This window comes from Moschus berezovskii, chromosome 12, assembly GCF_049115385.1.
Source record: "Moschus berezovskii isolate FMDL1 chromosome 12, NW_MosBer_1.0, whole genome shotgun sequence".
NCBI classification, from domain to species: domain Eukaryota; kingdom Metazoa; phylum Chordata; class Mammalia; order Artiodactyla; family Moschidae; genus Moschus; species Moschus berezovskii.
The window spans coordinates 54,778,518-54,792,118 of record NC_142471.1 but is presented as its reverse complement, the minus strand read 5'-3'; the positions used below and the strand labels follow the sequence as shown (position 1 = coordinate 54,792,118).

General features: G+C 42.4%; 1 protein-coding gene across 21 annotated transcripts in view; it reads left to right on the top strand.

Annotated features, from left to right (window-relative positions):
• Positions 1 to 13,601, top strand: part of SGMS1 (sphingomyelin synthase 1) — a 336,904-nt gene that overhangs the window by 50,584 nt on the left and 272,719 nt on the right. For 4 of the 21 annotated variants that reach the window (XM_055425178.2, XM_055425169.2, XM_055425175.2 and 1 more), the window contains exon 3: positions 5,636 to 5,704. The exons of the other annotated variants lie outside the window; for them this stretch is intronic. The gene's annotated coding sequence lies outside the window, so the exon portion shown is untranslated. The remainder of the gene's footprint in view (positions 1 to 5,635; positions 5,705 to 13,601) is intronic. 21 annotated transcript variants of the gene reach the window in all.

The following is a 13,601-nucleotide window of genomic DNA, read 5'->3' as shown; positions in this document are numbered from 1 at the left end:
CAAAATCAGTTGCCATTATCCAATTGATTCTTAGCTTTAAAAAGTTTAAAATTTAAATCTCTCTTGTTATCTCTGTCCTCGTGGATTTATACCTTTAAAAAGCAATAAATGTTTGTATTGGGGGGTTAGGAGAGAGAGGAACTAAATATATGTGTCTGTCCACTGTCTTTAACCAGAAGTCAGTATGGAAGTCTTAAGAAAAATGCAGGGCAGGATTTGTAGCATTGGTTATTTGGTCAGACACATACCTGCAGCGGTGAGTCTTAGTTGGTGTTCTTTTATTTTTAAGGCATGATATATATTTAGATTGCCCCAGTAGAGATCTTGGCTTTCTTGTTCACATTGCAGCAGCTGCCTCATTTTCTTGGTTAAAGGCTTTCATTTCAGATGTAAAATACCAATAAATTTATACATAATTGGGCTTTAAGATAAAAAGCAATCCTTAAAAAAAATCCTTATTGATGTTTCTAAAAGGAATTTTTCAAGGGTAAGCATCTAATCCTTAGATTAAAATGCAGCTGACACATTAAGCCTTCTTACATGAAAAGCCCAATAATAGGCTTTAATGCCATTTGTCCTTGACCACCCACAAAGGGCACTGCCGCAGGCCAGAGAGATGGGACATATAAATACAGCATGGGGAGTGAAGCAGTGTTTGTGTTTGATGCTTCAACAAAGCATTCAAACTCAGATCATCAGAGAGTAGGTAAAAAACTAACATTTATTCTGATAGTAGGTAAAAAACTAACCTTTATCTCTGCTAAAATTAAGCGGTTTTGGGGAGTGTGGTGTGGTTCTTTTAATATAAGCCAGCTGACCTTGGGTTACTGGGTTATTTCCTGCTGTGCCCCTTGTGGTGATAAGTTCAGTGGCTTTCTCTCCTCCCTGAGTGTTGGGTGTGTCCTGTGTCAAATACCCATGCTTCCTTCCCGCTCATTGGAGCACAGCCCCTCAGAGGAATGGCTTGGTCACCGGGTGATAACTGAGGTGGTAGTGCCTGGCCTGGTGGTGATTAGATAACAGCTCCTTTCAGAAGACTTGCAGCTCGCATATAGCAGCTCTTCAATAGCTCTAACTTCACCACTGGGAAAGGAAAAGAAAACGTCTCTGCTTCCATGCTGATTGCTGTGGAAGCTTGCCCAAGAGCCTCCTTTTCGTGCTGGGCTGTGTGCAAAACCGAGAAATTGCTTTCTACTTAAAAGCACTGGCCTTTTATTACTCTTCAAACCTTTGGGGAAATCAGATTCATATGTTTCCTAAGTTTAGGAAGTCCGTTACTCTTATTATTAAAGCTACCGACAATCTAGGGGTAATTTTAGTTATTGTCTTGAGGCTGAATTAAAATTAAAAGAAAAAAAATAACTTAAAAGAAGCATAGTATGGTAGAGATGCCTGGTTGGTTGTTGTGGTTTTTTAAACAAGCGAAATAGAAATAAATTATGAATTCTAGTCAGTTAGGAAGGGACCCATTTTGTTAAACTAGCTACATCTCTCTATATATATACTTCTGTCTCCTTGCCCCTTAATATATATGGTAGCAACATGACCTCCTGGCACTGTATCTTTTACTTCACAGGCAGAGGCTAGAGTTCTTAGTGCAAGAGGGAAACTTGCAAATGATGACAGGTTAGCTGATCAATGGCCAGCCTGAGTTTTATGAGTGTCGTCATCCTTGTTGATTATCAGCATTGCTGCCTCTGTCACACTTCCACTTTTAAGCTCTAGCCCAGGCACGAGCAGAATATTTCCTTGGTTACTCTCAGCTTAATTGAGGCAGCCTGGGTTTTCTATTTTCTACATTCTGAGGATCAGCAATGGAAAACAAACCTTTTTTTTTTTTTTTTAATTAAAAGGAGAACTATGACTGTTCTTTGCAGAAACTGCCAGTTTCTGATCTTGCTAGAGCTATTTCACTCCCAGGGCTTAAAATCCCAGCTCTGTGCGGTATTTATAGATTCCTGAATAAAGAATCAAGGAAGAACCAAATATGCGTAGCTTCCAAGTGATTTCTATTATATGCCCTGTGGCATTTTATTATTAAAATTCCCTTCTGTCGCCAACATGATGTTGGCACTTAGTATGTGATAGTTATGGTTTGTATTCTTCATCAAACTTCTGTTGGCAGAGGTTTATCACATACATACATTATAGTGTGATGTATAATATCAAAAAGGGAGGCTTGGGAGGGAGGGGACATGAGTGTACATGAGGGGACATTGTTGATGTATGACAGAAATTCACAAAATTCTATACAGCAAGTATACTTCAATTAAGAAAATAAAGTGGAAAAAAGAAATGAAGGGTTAAGTTCATGAGATCAATAATTTTGTGATTGAAAAAAATTATGAGATGGACTATAGTTTTGTTATTTGTGACTTGAGATTGCATGAATAGACCCTCATCTGGGGCCTATTCTCAACCTCATCTGGCTGAGAATTTTAACTACCCAGTTTCTCTATGGGAAAAATTGTTCTTCAGACAGAGTGTGAATGAAATATTCTATCCTTTGTGGGACTCCCCCAGCTCTTGCAGGAGGATGAGAAGAGTGGTGTTTATGGCTGTTTTGCTGAAGAGAGTATATTCCTCCAGCTACAGCGTAGAGGCTGCTGGGAGGACTGAGGAGTCAAGGGTGTCTAAAGAGGCTCTAGAATCAGGTACTTGGTGAGGGGTTTCCAAGGTTGCTGGCTTTTCACGTGAGACCCAGATGTGATGCCTTTTGTGGAGGCCACAGTTATAAACTTGTTTGAGAGATTTACTGTTGGGTCCGTGACGCGGATGAACTGGCTGTGCTTCTGTTGAAAGAAATTGGGTCTCATCTGCAGGGTGAGCTGCTTCAGCTCGTCCATCACCCACCTTTCTGTGGGGTGTCTCCGATCAGAAACTGAGGCTGATCCAAGTTAGGTGGTTGTGTAAGTGGGGTTACTGTCTCCCACTTGGGAGCTGTTGGAACCTTCTTTGATGATATGGTGTATAAGAGCCCAAGTTTTGAATTAGATAAAACTGATCTGGGTGTGTATCCTAACATCTTGCCTGTGCCCCTGGGAAAGTTGCCTAACCTTCCTAAATCCCGGTGTTCTCATCTTTTAAGATGGGAATGTTGTTTGCTTCAAGGTTATTTTAAGGATTAAATGAGATTTTACATATATATTTAGTATTAATTGTAAATATATTAATATATTTAATGTTAAATATGTAAATATATATGTTTTCTGTGTTAATATACAGATTTTTATATCTATGTTATATATGAGCACACAGACATGTGTACTGTACACACATATAGTAGTACCTGGCATGTATGTGCTAAATAAACAGAGGATGCTATTATCATTGTTGCTGTTTAGTCACTAAGTCGTGTCTGACTCTTTGCGACTCCATGGACCATAGCATACCAGGTGTCCCTGTCCTTCACCGTCTCCTGGAGTTTGCTCAAACTCATTATCATAGTATAATATATTATATGCTGTGAAAAGTGAAGTTTTAGTTGCTTAGTCATTTCTGACTTTTTGCAACCCCATGGACTCTAGCCCGCCAGGTTCCTCTGTCCATGGAATTCTTCAGGCAAGAATACTGGAGTAGGTAACCGTTCCCTTCTCCAGGGGATCTTCCCAACCCAGGGATCGAACCCGGGTCTCCTGCATTGCAGACAGATTCTTTATAGTCTGAGCCACCAGGGAAGTCCTTACTATGCTGTAGTTATGCTCAACTATTGTGATGTGCTGGATACGGAATAGTGACCCTCCTGGCTACCTCCCTTCTGGATGCAACAGTGCTCATTGTGGGGAAGTGGAAAAGATGTCTGGTTTTGCTTTAATTGCATCCAGATTTGAATTTGCTTTTCTTAGTTCTTATTCTTCTGACTCTTCAGCTCTTGCCTTTCTTAATGTTCCCCATGTTCTCTTAAAATCTTAACTATTAAAATGGACCTGACAATTCTCTGGGCAGGGAACATAGGCTGCCCAGGCAGTGACAAAGTGGCCTTAAAAAGACGTGTTTGTTCATTGACTTTTTAAGGTTTATGTTTCCATCCATGAAGGCAGTTTGTTTGCAAAACACGCAATTTATTAGGCAGCCGTTTGTTTTTCTACTTTTTGTCAGTAATTTGATCCTTGGGTAGCAAGAGAAAACCGGTGTTTGCAGTTGGACTCGATAAAGTTCTTGCTGGAGGCAGACCGTTCTATCACTGCAGGATAGTAGACAGAAGTGGGTTCTTTTACCCTTTTTTGAAACAAAAAATTGAAGGGCCCACTATATGATGTGATTAGTAACCTAGTAATGAACTGTAGTTACTCTACAGTAGCACATAGACCTTGAACGTTATTTCTCATTTTGTTCATTGGGTCTTTATTCTCATTTTGGAAGAAAATTTCACGTGTGATGTAGTGGTACTAGCTATACTTATAAGGGTCTGGGTTTTGCTGATGTTTTTTGGGATTATTTAAAAAAAATATGTTCAGAAAAGTTAAGGTCCACAAGGAATAACGTTGGCAGAATTAACCTGAGGCTTAACAGCAGATTTACCAGAAGAAGGTTTCTGTTATGTTCAGTGATTTTGTGTAATGGAGCTCCAGTCCTTTATTACCTCTGCTGCCAAGGGACCCAGAATTGAAGGTTTCTTGTGTGACTTTTTTGGCAGGCGTGGAAGACTGGTTCAAATAGTAAAGGTTATGCAGACACTACCTTTCATATTCCCTGGACTTCCTTTAGGGGACGAGAAGCCAGGAAGCCTTGAAAAGTTTTCCATTAGTCTTTATGGCATCTTTCCCTTAGAAGGTCCATAGTGTGCACTGCTTTGCCAGCACACATACACAACTGTTTTGGAAAATGTAACCAGACATTCCTAGAAGGTCAGCATAAGAACTTGAAAAAAGGCCGTGGAGAAAATTAGCCACAGTTTCAGCCACAGTTTCCACCCAGCATCACACTGCTGGGTGATGCCATCTTGTGGCCTTGTCACACCAGCCTCCCATGGTGGGGATTGCCCCAGCTTCTTCACAGGGGACAAAAAGTCTCTGGGAGGTTCAGCCCAGGTTGTGTTTTGGTGGCTGAATCAGCATTGACTCCAGGACCATCCGACTCCTGGAGTGCATACTTTTAACTACCATGCTTTGTTGCCTCCTAGCTAGGAAAAAATGTACTGTCTCCAAAACCTGGGTTCTTTCCACTGTACCATGTTGGCCCCATGCCCTGGCAAAAAAAAAAGCTTCCAATCCATTCCATTTACTACATCTATAGGCATCCCAGGCAGTGCTTATAGCCCTCACTTCTTTGGGACAAAGAAATACCACCTCAGTGTATTGTAGATTATTTTTCATTATTTATGCAGGGAAAAAGTAATCACAGGAGCATAAATGTGAGTTTGCGTGTTGGTTTTTCTAAACCAACCTTTACTTTTAGTAAAGGTTTTTTGGAAAATGAGCTTATAGAGTATGAATCCTAGCATGTGGATGGCAGTGGTGGGAGAGCTGATGGTCTGGGTTTGGACAGATAAAGGAAGGGCATTTAGGCAGCTGCAGGCCCTGGAGAGCAGGCAGTGAGGGCTCCTTGTGGTGCCCTCTGCCTCAAAAATAATGTTATTCTGTTCTCTTCCGTTTCTGTCCCTTTGTTCATGCCTTCATTCCCTTTTTCATTCAAGCTTTTAGGCACTCGGCAAGTGTTGCTGAATGACTGTTCAAGCTCTTTGCGGTGCTATGTGTGACTAAAGGTATGAGCAATTTTTGTCTGCCTCCTTTTAATGAGAGAAAAAGGAAATTTGGAAGAAACAGAAATATGTACACGCAGCAGTTTGAAAATATTACCCTGAGAGCATCAGATGCTTTTTGCTCTTAAAAAAAGGATGTTTGATATATTAAAGAAATATGATGGTCAAGGCAAGAGTGTTTAAAAAGTCATGAGGTTCTTACCCCACCTGCTTTTTTTTCCTCCTAAACTTGACAGGTGTTCCCAGACCCTTCCCTACATCTAAATGGTGGTATGTGTATAAGCCAGAGAGGCAGAATGTTTTGTCCTTTCCTGAAAACAAATATTTAAGTATAAAGTGTGATGCAATAAGAGATGCAGTGCTTTATAAATTAATATTTCCAGAAAGTCTAAAATCCAGGAAATGTTTCCAGTGGGAAAAATTTTGTTCTTCCTTTTTTTACCCCTTGTGGAAAAAGGAAGTTTTGAAGCATCTGAATTACGTGTGTGTGTCTCTTTTTTAAAAGTCCACTTTATGATGTATCTAAAACAAGAATCCACAGTGCTTCTTGGGACCAGGCAGGTAAAATAAATTTGCAAAGTGGCTTTGATATTAAATATCAGAGCCCGGTCCCTGTGACACATGGGAGAGCTGTCTGCCCCTTATACCTGGAGCAGAGGTGGATAGAGCTCTCTCCATGTTGTCAGGTGGCAGCCCAGGTCAGGAATAGGCAACTGGATTTTCCAATTTTCATAAATATACAGAGTTTTAAGTAACTGATAGAAAACCTGAAAAAACACCAATGCCATGTGGCTTAAACAAAACCTGCCTGTGGTTTGCATTTGACTCATGGGTCACCACTGTGAACCCTTTTAGTTTTATAGCACTCGAATATATTGTATGTAACCCTAAGTGCTCACACAGTAATTACTTTGGTGTTTTACATTTAAAATAAAAATTTCAAACATTAATTACAAAATTTCCAGTTGAATTTGAATTGAAATATCTCCATTTGTTATGAGTTTAGCTTTAATGCATAGCATAGTGCTTTGCACTTAGTAGGCCTTGGATAAAGATTTGTTAAATGATGTACAATGTGAGAGTTGGTCCATAAAGAAGGCTGAGTGCTAAAGAATTGGTGCTTTTGAATTGTGGTGCTGGAGAAGATTCTTGAGAGTCCCTTGGACTGCAAAGAAATCAAACCAGTCACTCCTAAAGGAAATCAACCCTGAATATTATTGGAAGGACTGATGCTGAAGCTGAAGCTCCAATACTTTAGCCACCTGATGTGAAGAGTCAACTCATTGGAAAAGGCCCTGATACTGGGAAAGATTGAAGGCAAAAGGAGAAGGGAGTGGTAGAGGATGAGATGGTTGGATGGCATCACTGACTCAATGGACATGAGTTTGAGCAAACTCTGGTAGACAGTAGGGAATCCTGGCCTACTGCAGTTCATGAGGTCACAAAGAGTCAGACATGACTTAGCTACTGAACAGCAACAGCAAACTGAACTGAATGCTAAGGAGTTTAATAAGCTATCACCTTCCAGTTTCTAAGAATTGACAAGAAATTTGAGAACAGAAGAAGCTGTCAACAGAATAAAACAAAGAAAATCAATGTGTTTTCGCTTGTAGCGACCTCCACTGTGTCAAGCAAATAGAGCATCAGTTTTCAAAAATGAGGGTGCTGTTGTAAAGGTTATGCTGCAAAAAAGAAGAGGCAGAGTCATTGAATACCACTTTAGCAGCATGAATCTTTTGCTTGGTCTTATTTTCTGAGCCATCACTTCTCTGGTTTGACTCCTTTTCATGTTGTATTTTTGTCATCCTCTTGCACTTCTCAATGCCAAAGGTCATCAGAATTTTCCCACTTCTGTTCGTGTGTTCTTGGTAGCCAATAAGAACTTAAGCAGAAGAAGGATACACTGAAAGGATATCCCGCAGTTGCCAAAGGAGGCTGGGTTACCAGAAGCACAGCAAAACCCATAACCTAGAACAGTGACACCATGTGTTATGAACACCCCAGTGAGGACACACTTGCTGGCTCCAGCCAGGCCCTGGATGTACAGTCACTGTGGTGCCACTCTGCTACATTCTCCTCTGTCCCTGTCTCCTGGGGTCACTCACTCCAGATTCAGGGTCCTGGCTGGAAGCATCTGATTGTCTAGGCCTTGGTGACACATGTACATACTAGGTGCCGGGGATGGAGGGGATGATGGCCTTTCTTCTCAGTGTCTCTGATGGGGTGGTCTCCCCTTCCACCAGTGCTCACTTATTGAGGAGGGCACCCCAACAGAGGAGATGCAGATGTTGGATACCAGCATGTGTTAATTTTTAAATCACCCCCCGAGGGAGAGGCTGGAGATGTGGAACCTTTCTAGAGATAAATGAGTCAGATGCCCTGTCCTTTCTAGGACAAAATGGAGGACCAAATGGAGGGTTCAGAGAAATCAAGCAACTTGCCCAGGGTTTTTATGCTCGATTTGGGTTAGATTTTAACCCATTTGTATTCGACTCCCAAACCCAGGCCTTTAACTACTTACTGATTCACTTTTTATCCAGATGTATCTTTCCTGTAATGCCAGTGGCAGCATTTAAGAATCCTTCCTCAGTCTCCAGGCTGAAAGGTGCTGGTACTTTCTGTTCTGAGACGGTGTGGTAGAAGTCAGTGCTGCTGCTCTGACATGGATTACAATGTAATCTGCTTTGCAGCAGTAGGAAGTTCCCCAGTTTGGGTATAGATGCTTTTGGACACATGGTTCTATATAAATATGCCTGTGTGGAAGGGATCCCAGACACTGTGCAAAGTCCAAAGATATCCTACCGAATTGAGAAGGACCATTTCTGCCCTTCAGTATGTACTTTAGGGGAAAGAAAAGGGTATGGAACAATATATAAACACCTTGCTTAGTTCATAAAAATATGACAAAGGGGAAACTTTGGAGGGTAAAAAAATGTTGGAAGTCCATCTCATAAAAGAAGAAAATCATTTATGCTCACCCTTCCCCCAGTGCTCCCATGACTCATGACACGGGGGTGAAGAGAGTGGGTGCCAGGAAATAGGCCAGCCAGCCACGGACAGGCCAGGGCACAAGACCAGTGAGAGCACTCAGGGTATGTCCTACCTGAACTAGCCTTTTCAAATCTGCTTATCTGCCCTTGTCTCATTTTCTGTTCTCTATGACGTTTTTTTCCCAGTGGATAAAACACTGGTTTATTGTAATCCATTAACTGTGGGTAATTCGGTAATTCCCATCTTCATATGTTCTCTTCTGCTGATAAAGTGCCTCACTGGCCAGCCCTACATTTGAGCTGTGGAGTTTGGAGAACCTTGTAGACAACGGACGCTGCTCCCGGGTGTGTGGCCACCAGTGGGAACATCACTAATAGTTCTGGTTGTCACATGTGCTTAGTCTGATCAGCCAGGTGTCCGTCAGGGATGTGTGATCCCAAGAGCTGAAGCCTGGTCTTCTTGTATAGTTTTATATCTCAGGTGCCTTTTAAAAAAGCTGGACACTTTCATCAAAGTACATAAAACAAAGATGTTCACAATGTGAACACGTTATCATCACCCAGACCAAGAAAGCGACATTTTGGAAGCTCTCCTGTGCTCTTCCCAATCATGACCCTGTCCCTTCCCACAGGGTGGCTTCCTTGTCCTGGTCCCTTCCTTGCCGCCTGGGTTTGCTATTGCACCCTGCACCAGCTCCTTTCTCCCACTTCATGTCTCTAACTGTGTCTCGTTGGGGGACTCAGGAAAGCCAGGGCTCTGACGTGCGGACTCCAGGTGGCTGTAAGTGGTCTTGGGTGCCAGAGTGTTGCGTTCCTTTTGTGCTTTAATGTCACATAGGACACAGGTTATTGTGCTTGGCTGGTGGCCTGATGTGGCCCAAGGCCCTGAGTGATGCCTGCTTTTTTTTCAGTCTGAGCCTCTCCAGCTCCTATAACACTTCCCCTGGTGAGGTGCTGGGTCTGGGAGCTGTCATCCGTGCGCTTCTGGCTTGGGGAGGTAGATTGTCAGTACCTTTGTTCCAAGGGATGCACAAGTGTAATCAGAAACCCTGCACCTGTGGATTCCTGTAGCTTAAACCCCAGTCACTAAGGGACGGATTGCGTAGTAAACGAGTTCCATAAAAAGTTTCTTATATAAGAGGATTTTCGGTATCGTGGTATTTTAGCAAGGTTCATTTTAACTGTGGTGTAATACATTCCTTTAGTTGAATTACCAGCCTCTTGGCACGATTTTGTCCCAGTAGTCACAAGACTGCTTGGCCCGTGTATACAGGATTCCCTTCCTGTGGGCACGGTCTGCGAGCATGGAAACTCGAGGCTCCCATCAGGCCAGAGAACGTTGGGTTCAGAAGCAGTGATCATCAGGGGCTAGTCGTCAGGCCCAGGTGGTCCACTTCAGCCCTCCACACATTTGTAAGTGCCCCAGAGTGCTTGATAGGAAGTTGGCATCCACTTATATAGTTCCCGAGTGAAGTTACTGCTCTGATGTTCTCAAGGCGGTTGTTCAGTGCTAGGAATGATTTGTTGAGGCTGCCGGGAACTCTGTTGCTGTTTTTTACTTTTTTTTTTGACAGCACAGGCTAGAGCTCACCCAGTGAGGGCCACAGCAGTGCTCAGATCAGGGGAGGGAAGTGTGTTTTGAAGGTGGATTTGAGAATCATGGGCACAGGGAAAGAGGAAACCAGAGAAAACCCTTCTGTTCATCAACAGTATGGACTCAAAGTTTAGGCTATTATTTAAAAGAGATGTGACTTTGAGCAGTAGTTACCAGAGGGGAAGGGGTTTGGTGGTGGGGGTGTGGGTCAAATGGATAAAGGGGATCAACTGTAAGGTGACGGATGGAAACTAAACTTCTGGTGGTGAGCACGCTGTAGTTTGTACAGAAGTCGAAATATAATGTATACATGAAACTTACATAATGTAATAAACCAATGTCACCTCAATTAAAAAAATTAAAGAGATGTAACTTTGTTCTTGCATTCTCTATAGCATTGTTTTTCAAAGTGTGGTTTAGAACTGGACATGGAACAACAGACTGGTTCCAAATAGGAAAAGGAGTACGTCAAGGTTGTATATTGTCACCCTGTTTATTTAACTTATATGCAGAGTACATCATGAGGAACCCTGGGCTGGAAGAAGCACAAGCTGGAATCAAGATTGCCGGAAGAAATATCAATAACCTCAGATATGCAGATGACACCACCCTTATGGCAGAAAGTGAAGAGGAACTCAAAGGCCTCTTGATGAGGGTGAAAGAGGAGAGTGAAAAGTTTGGCTTGAAGCTCAACATTCAGAAAACGAAGATCATGGCATCTGTTCCCATCACTTCATGGGAAATAGATGGGGAAACAGTGGAAACAGTGTCAGACTTTATTTTTTTGGGCTCCAAAATCACTGCAGATGCTGATTGCAGCCAGGAAATTAAAAGACGCTTACTCCTTGGAAGGAAAGTTATAACCAACCTAGATAGTATATTAAAAAGCAGAGACATTACTTTGCCAACCAAGGTCTGTCTAGTCAAGGCTATGGTTTTTCCCGTGGTCATGTATGGATGTGAGAGTTAGACTGTGAAGAAAGCTGATCGCTGAAGAATTGATGCTTTTGAACTCTGGTGCTGGAGAAGACTCTTGAGAGTTCCTTGGACTGCAAGGAGAGCCAACCAGTCCATTCTAAAGGAGATTAGACATGGGTGTTCATTGGAAGGACTGATGCTAAAACTGAAACTCCCAATACTTTGGCCACCTCATGCGAAGAGTTGACTCACTGGAAAAGAGTCTGATGCTAGGAGGGATTGGGGGTGGGAGGAGACGGGGACGACAGAGAATAAGATGGCTGGATGGCATCACCGACTCTATGGACATGAGTTTGAGTGAACTCCGGGAGTTGGTGATGGACAGGGAGGCCTGGCGTGCTGTGATTCATGGGGTTGCAAAGAGTCAGACACGACTGAGCGACTGAACTGAACTGAACTGAACTGACACGGCAGAGGAGGACGGGGCACGTTTGTGTGTGTGAGGCATGCATGCAGGGAGTGTTAGGGGGAATGTGAATTCTTGAACCCCAAAGAAGGCCCACCAAACCAGAGTCTACTGGTGTAGAGGCTGGGAGTCTGCATTTTAATCAGACACCTGGATTTTTGTGCACGGCTGAGTTCCTAGAATCTCTGATCTAGAGAGTGGTCATTTCATTCATTTATTTTGGTGAGGGTGAGTTGGACTGAGGAGAGACTGGAACTTGAGAAAAGAAAGAAAAGAAAGGGTGGGCCTCAGAATACTTTGTTGATATGAAAAGAAGAAATGCATGTGAACTCGGGTGGGCTTTTCTGATCTCAGTTGAGGATATGGTCTCTGATGGCTTGGAGATGTTGTTGCAGTCTCTCCTTTCTTGCTTTGCCTGGTCGTGGAGGATGGGCAGACTTCTGGAGTCCTCAGTAGTGGGGTGGGGGAGGCCCATCTGAAATACTATTGAGTGGAGACCAGCTTATGAGTCTGGAAATCGTCTGTGGTTATATTTCCAGTTTCACTTATTCCAGAAGCAAATGCTTCTCTGTCTTCATCCTCCTGCTTTTCAAGTTAGTTAATAACTCAGTTCTTCTGACATCAATGGAGAGTTGAATCTTCAAGAAGCATTTGAAGCACCATGTGGGTTTCTAGTTTGTTTTAGGTTGACCTTTCATTAAAGTCAGGGTTTGAAGTCAGTGTCTTGGTAGCTGCTTTAAATCTCACAGTGTTTGAAGGTAAAAGATTAGTTACTTGTGACCAGCGTTGAACAACTACAGAAAACTGGCATGAGTGTGACCAGCTGAGCACTCTGCTGTCAGAGTCATAGAGGGTCTGAGCTGTAAGGAACCCCAGAAATCCTCTAATCTAGCAGCAAGATCTGGCTCCAGATGGCTTGTGCTCTGTCCTGGCTCTGCCAGTTGATACAAACTTTGTAAGTTCATGCCTCTGTTTCCTCAGCTGTTAAATGGGGGTCATGACACCCGCTCTTTGTGTTGTTGTGATGGGCTTCCAGTGAGCCGAGGTATGCAGAACGCTGGACCAGTGTCCAGTGCGCACTAAACACTCACAGGCTGTATCTCAGATGGAAAAACAGACCCAGAGAAACTTTGATTTGCCTGAGGTCAGATCCTTACTTCATATTTCAGAAACTAGGCCTTTTTTGCTCCATGTCTTGTTTGTTCCTATTGACTGTTCTAGTTTACTGGCTCTTACACTATGATTTAAAAGTTTTTATCTTCCCAATGTAAGCACTAAATTGGGTGACACGCTGCTTAGTGCAGAGACTGTTCTTGAATAACAAGCCATGATTACAACACAAAAAGACACAGCAGGTCGCTTCCATCCCAATGATTGTGGTCCCTTACAAAGTAATGCAGTCTTTGAAATTTGCTGTTAGGAAAACTGTGTAGCTGGACACAGAAACTCTATGTGGACTCTGATCACAACTGGGTAGAATCATGAAGAAGGGGAGGAAATTCGTGAATATGATATGCAAAGGGAATAGGAATACTGGGTCAAAGAGTATGATGCCTTTTTTTTTTTTAAAGTATTTTTATTTTTTTAGCATTAAAAAATTTGACATGTAGCTAATTTACAACACTGTGCTAGTTTTAGGTGTACCGCAAAAATGATTCAGCTGTAAATACATTCTTTTCCAGATTCTTTTCCACTATAGGTTATTACTGGATATCAAATACAGTTCTCTGTGCTACACAGCAAATTCTTGCTGCTTATCTGTTTTATATATAGCAGTGTGCACACATCAATCCCAAACTTTTAATCTTCCTCCTTCTCTGCCCCTCTGCCTCAGCCTGCCACTGTTATCCCCTTTGGTCAATGCAAGCTTGCTCTCCCAAGTCTGTGAGTCTCTTTCCGTTTTGTAAATAAGTTCATTTGTATCATTTTTTT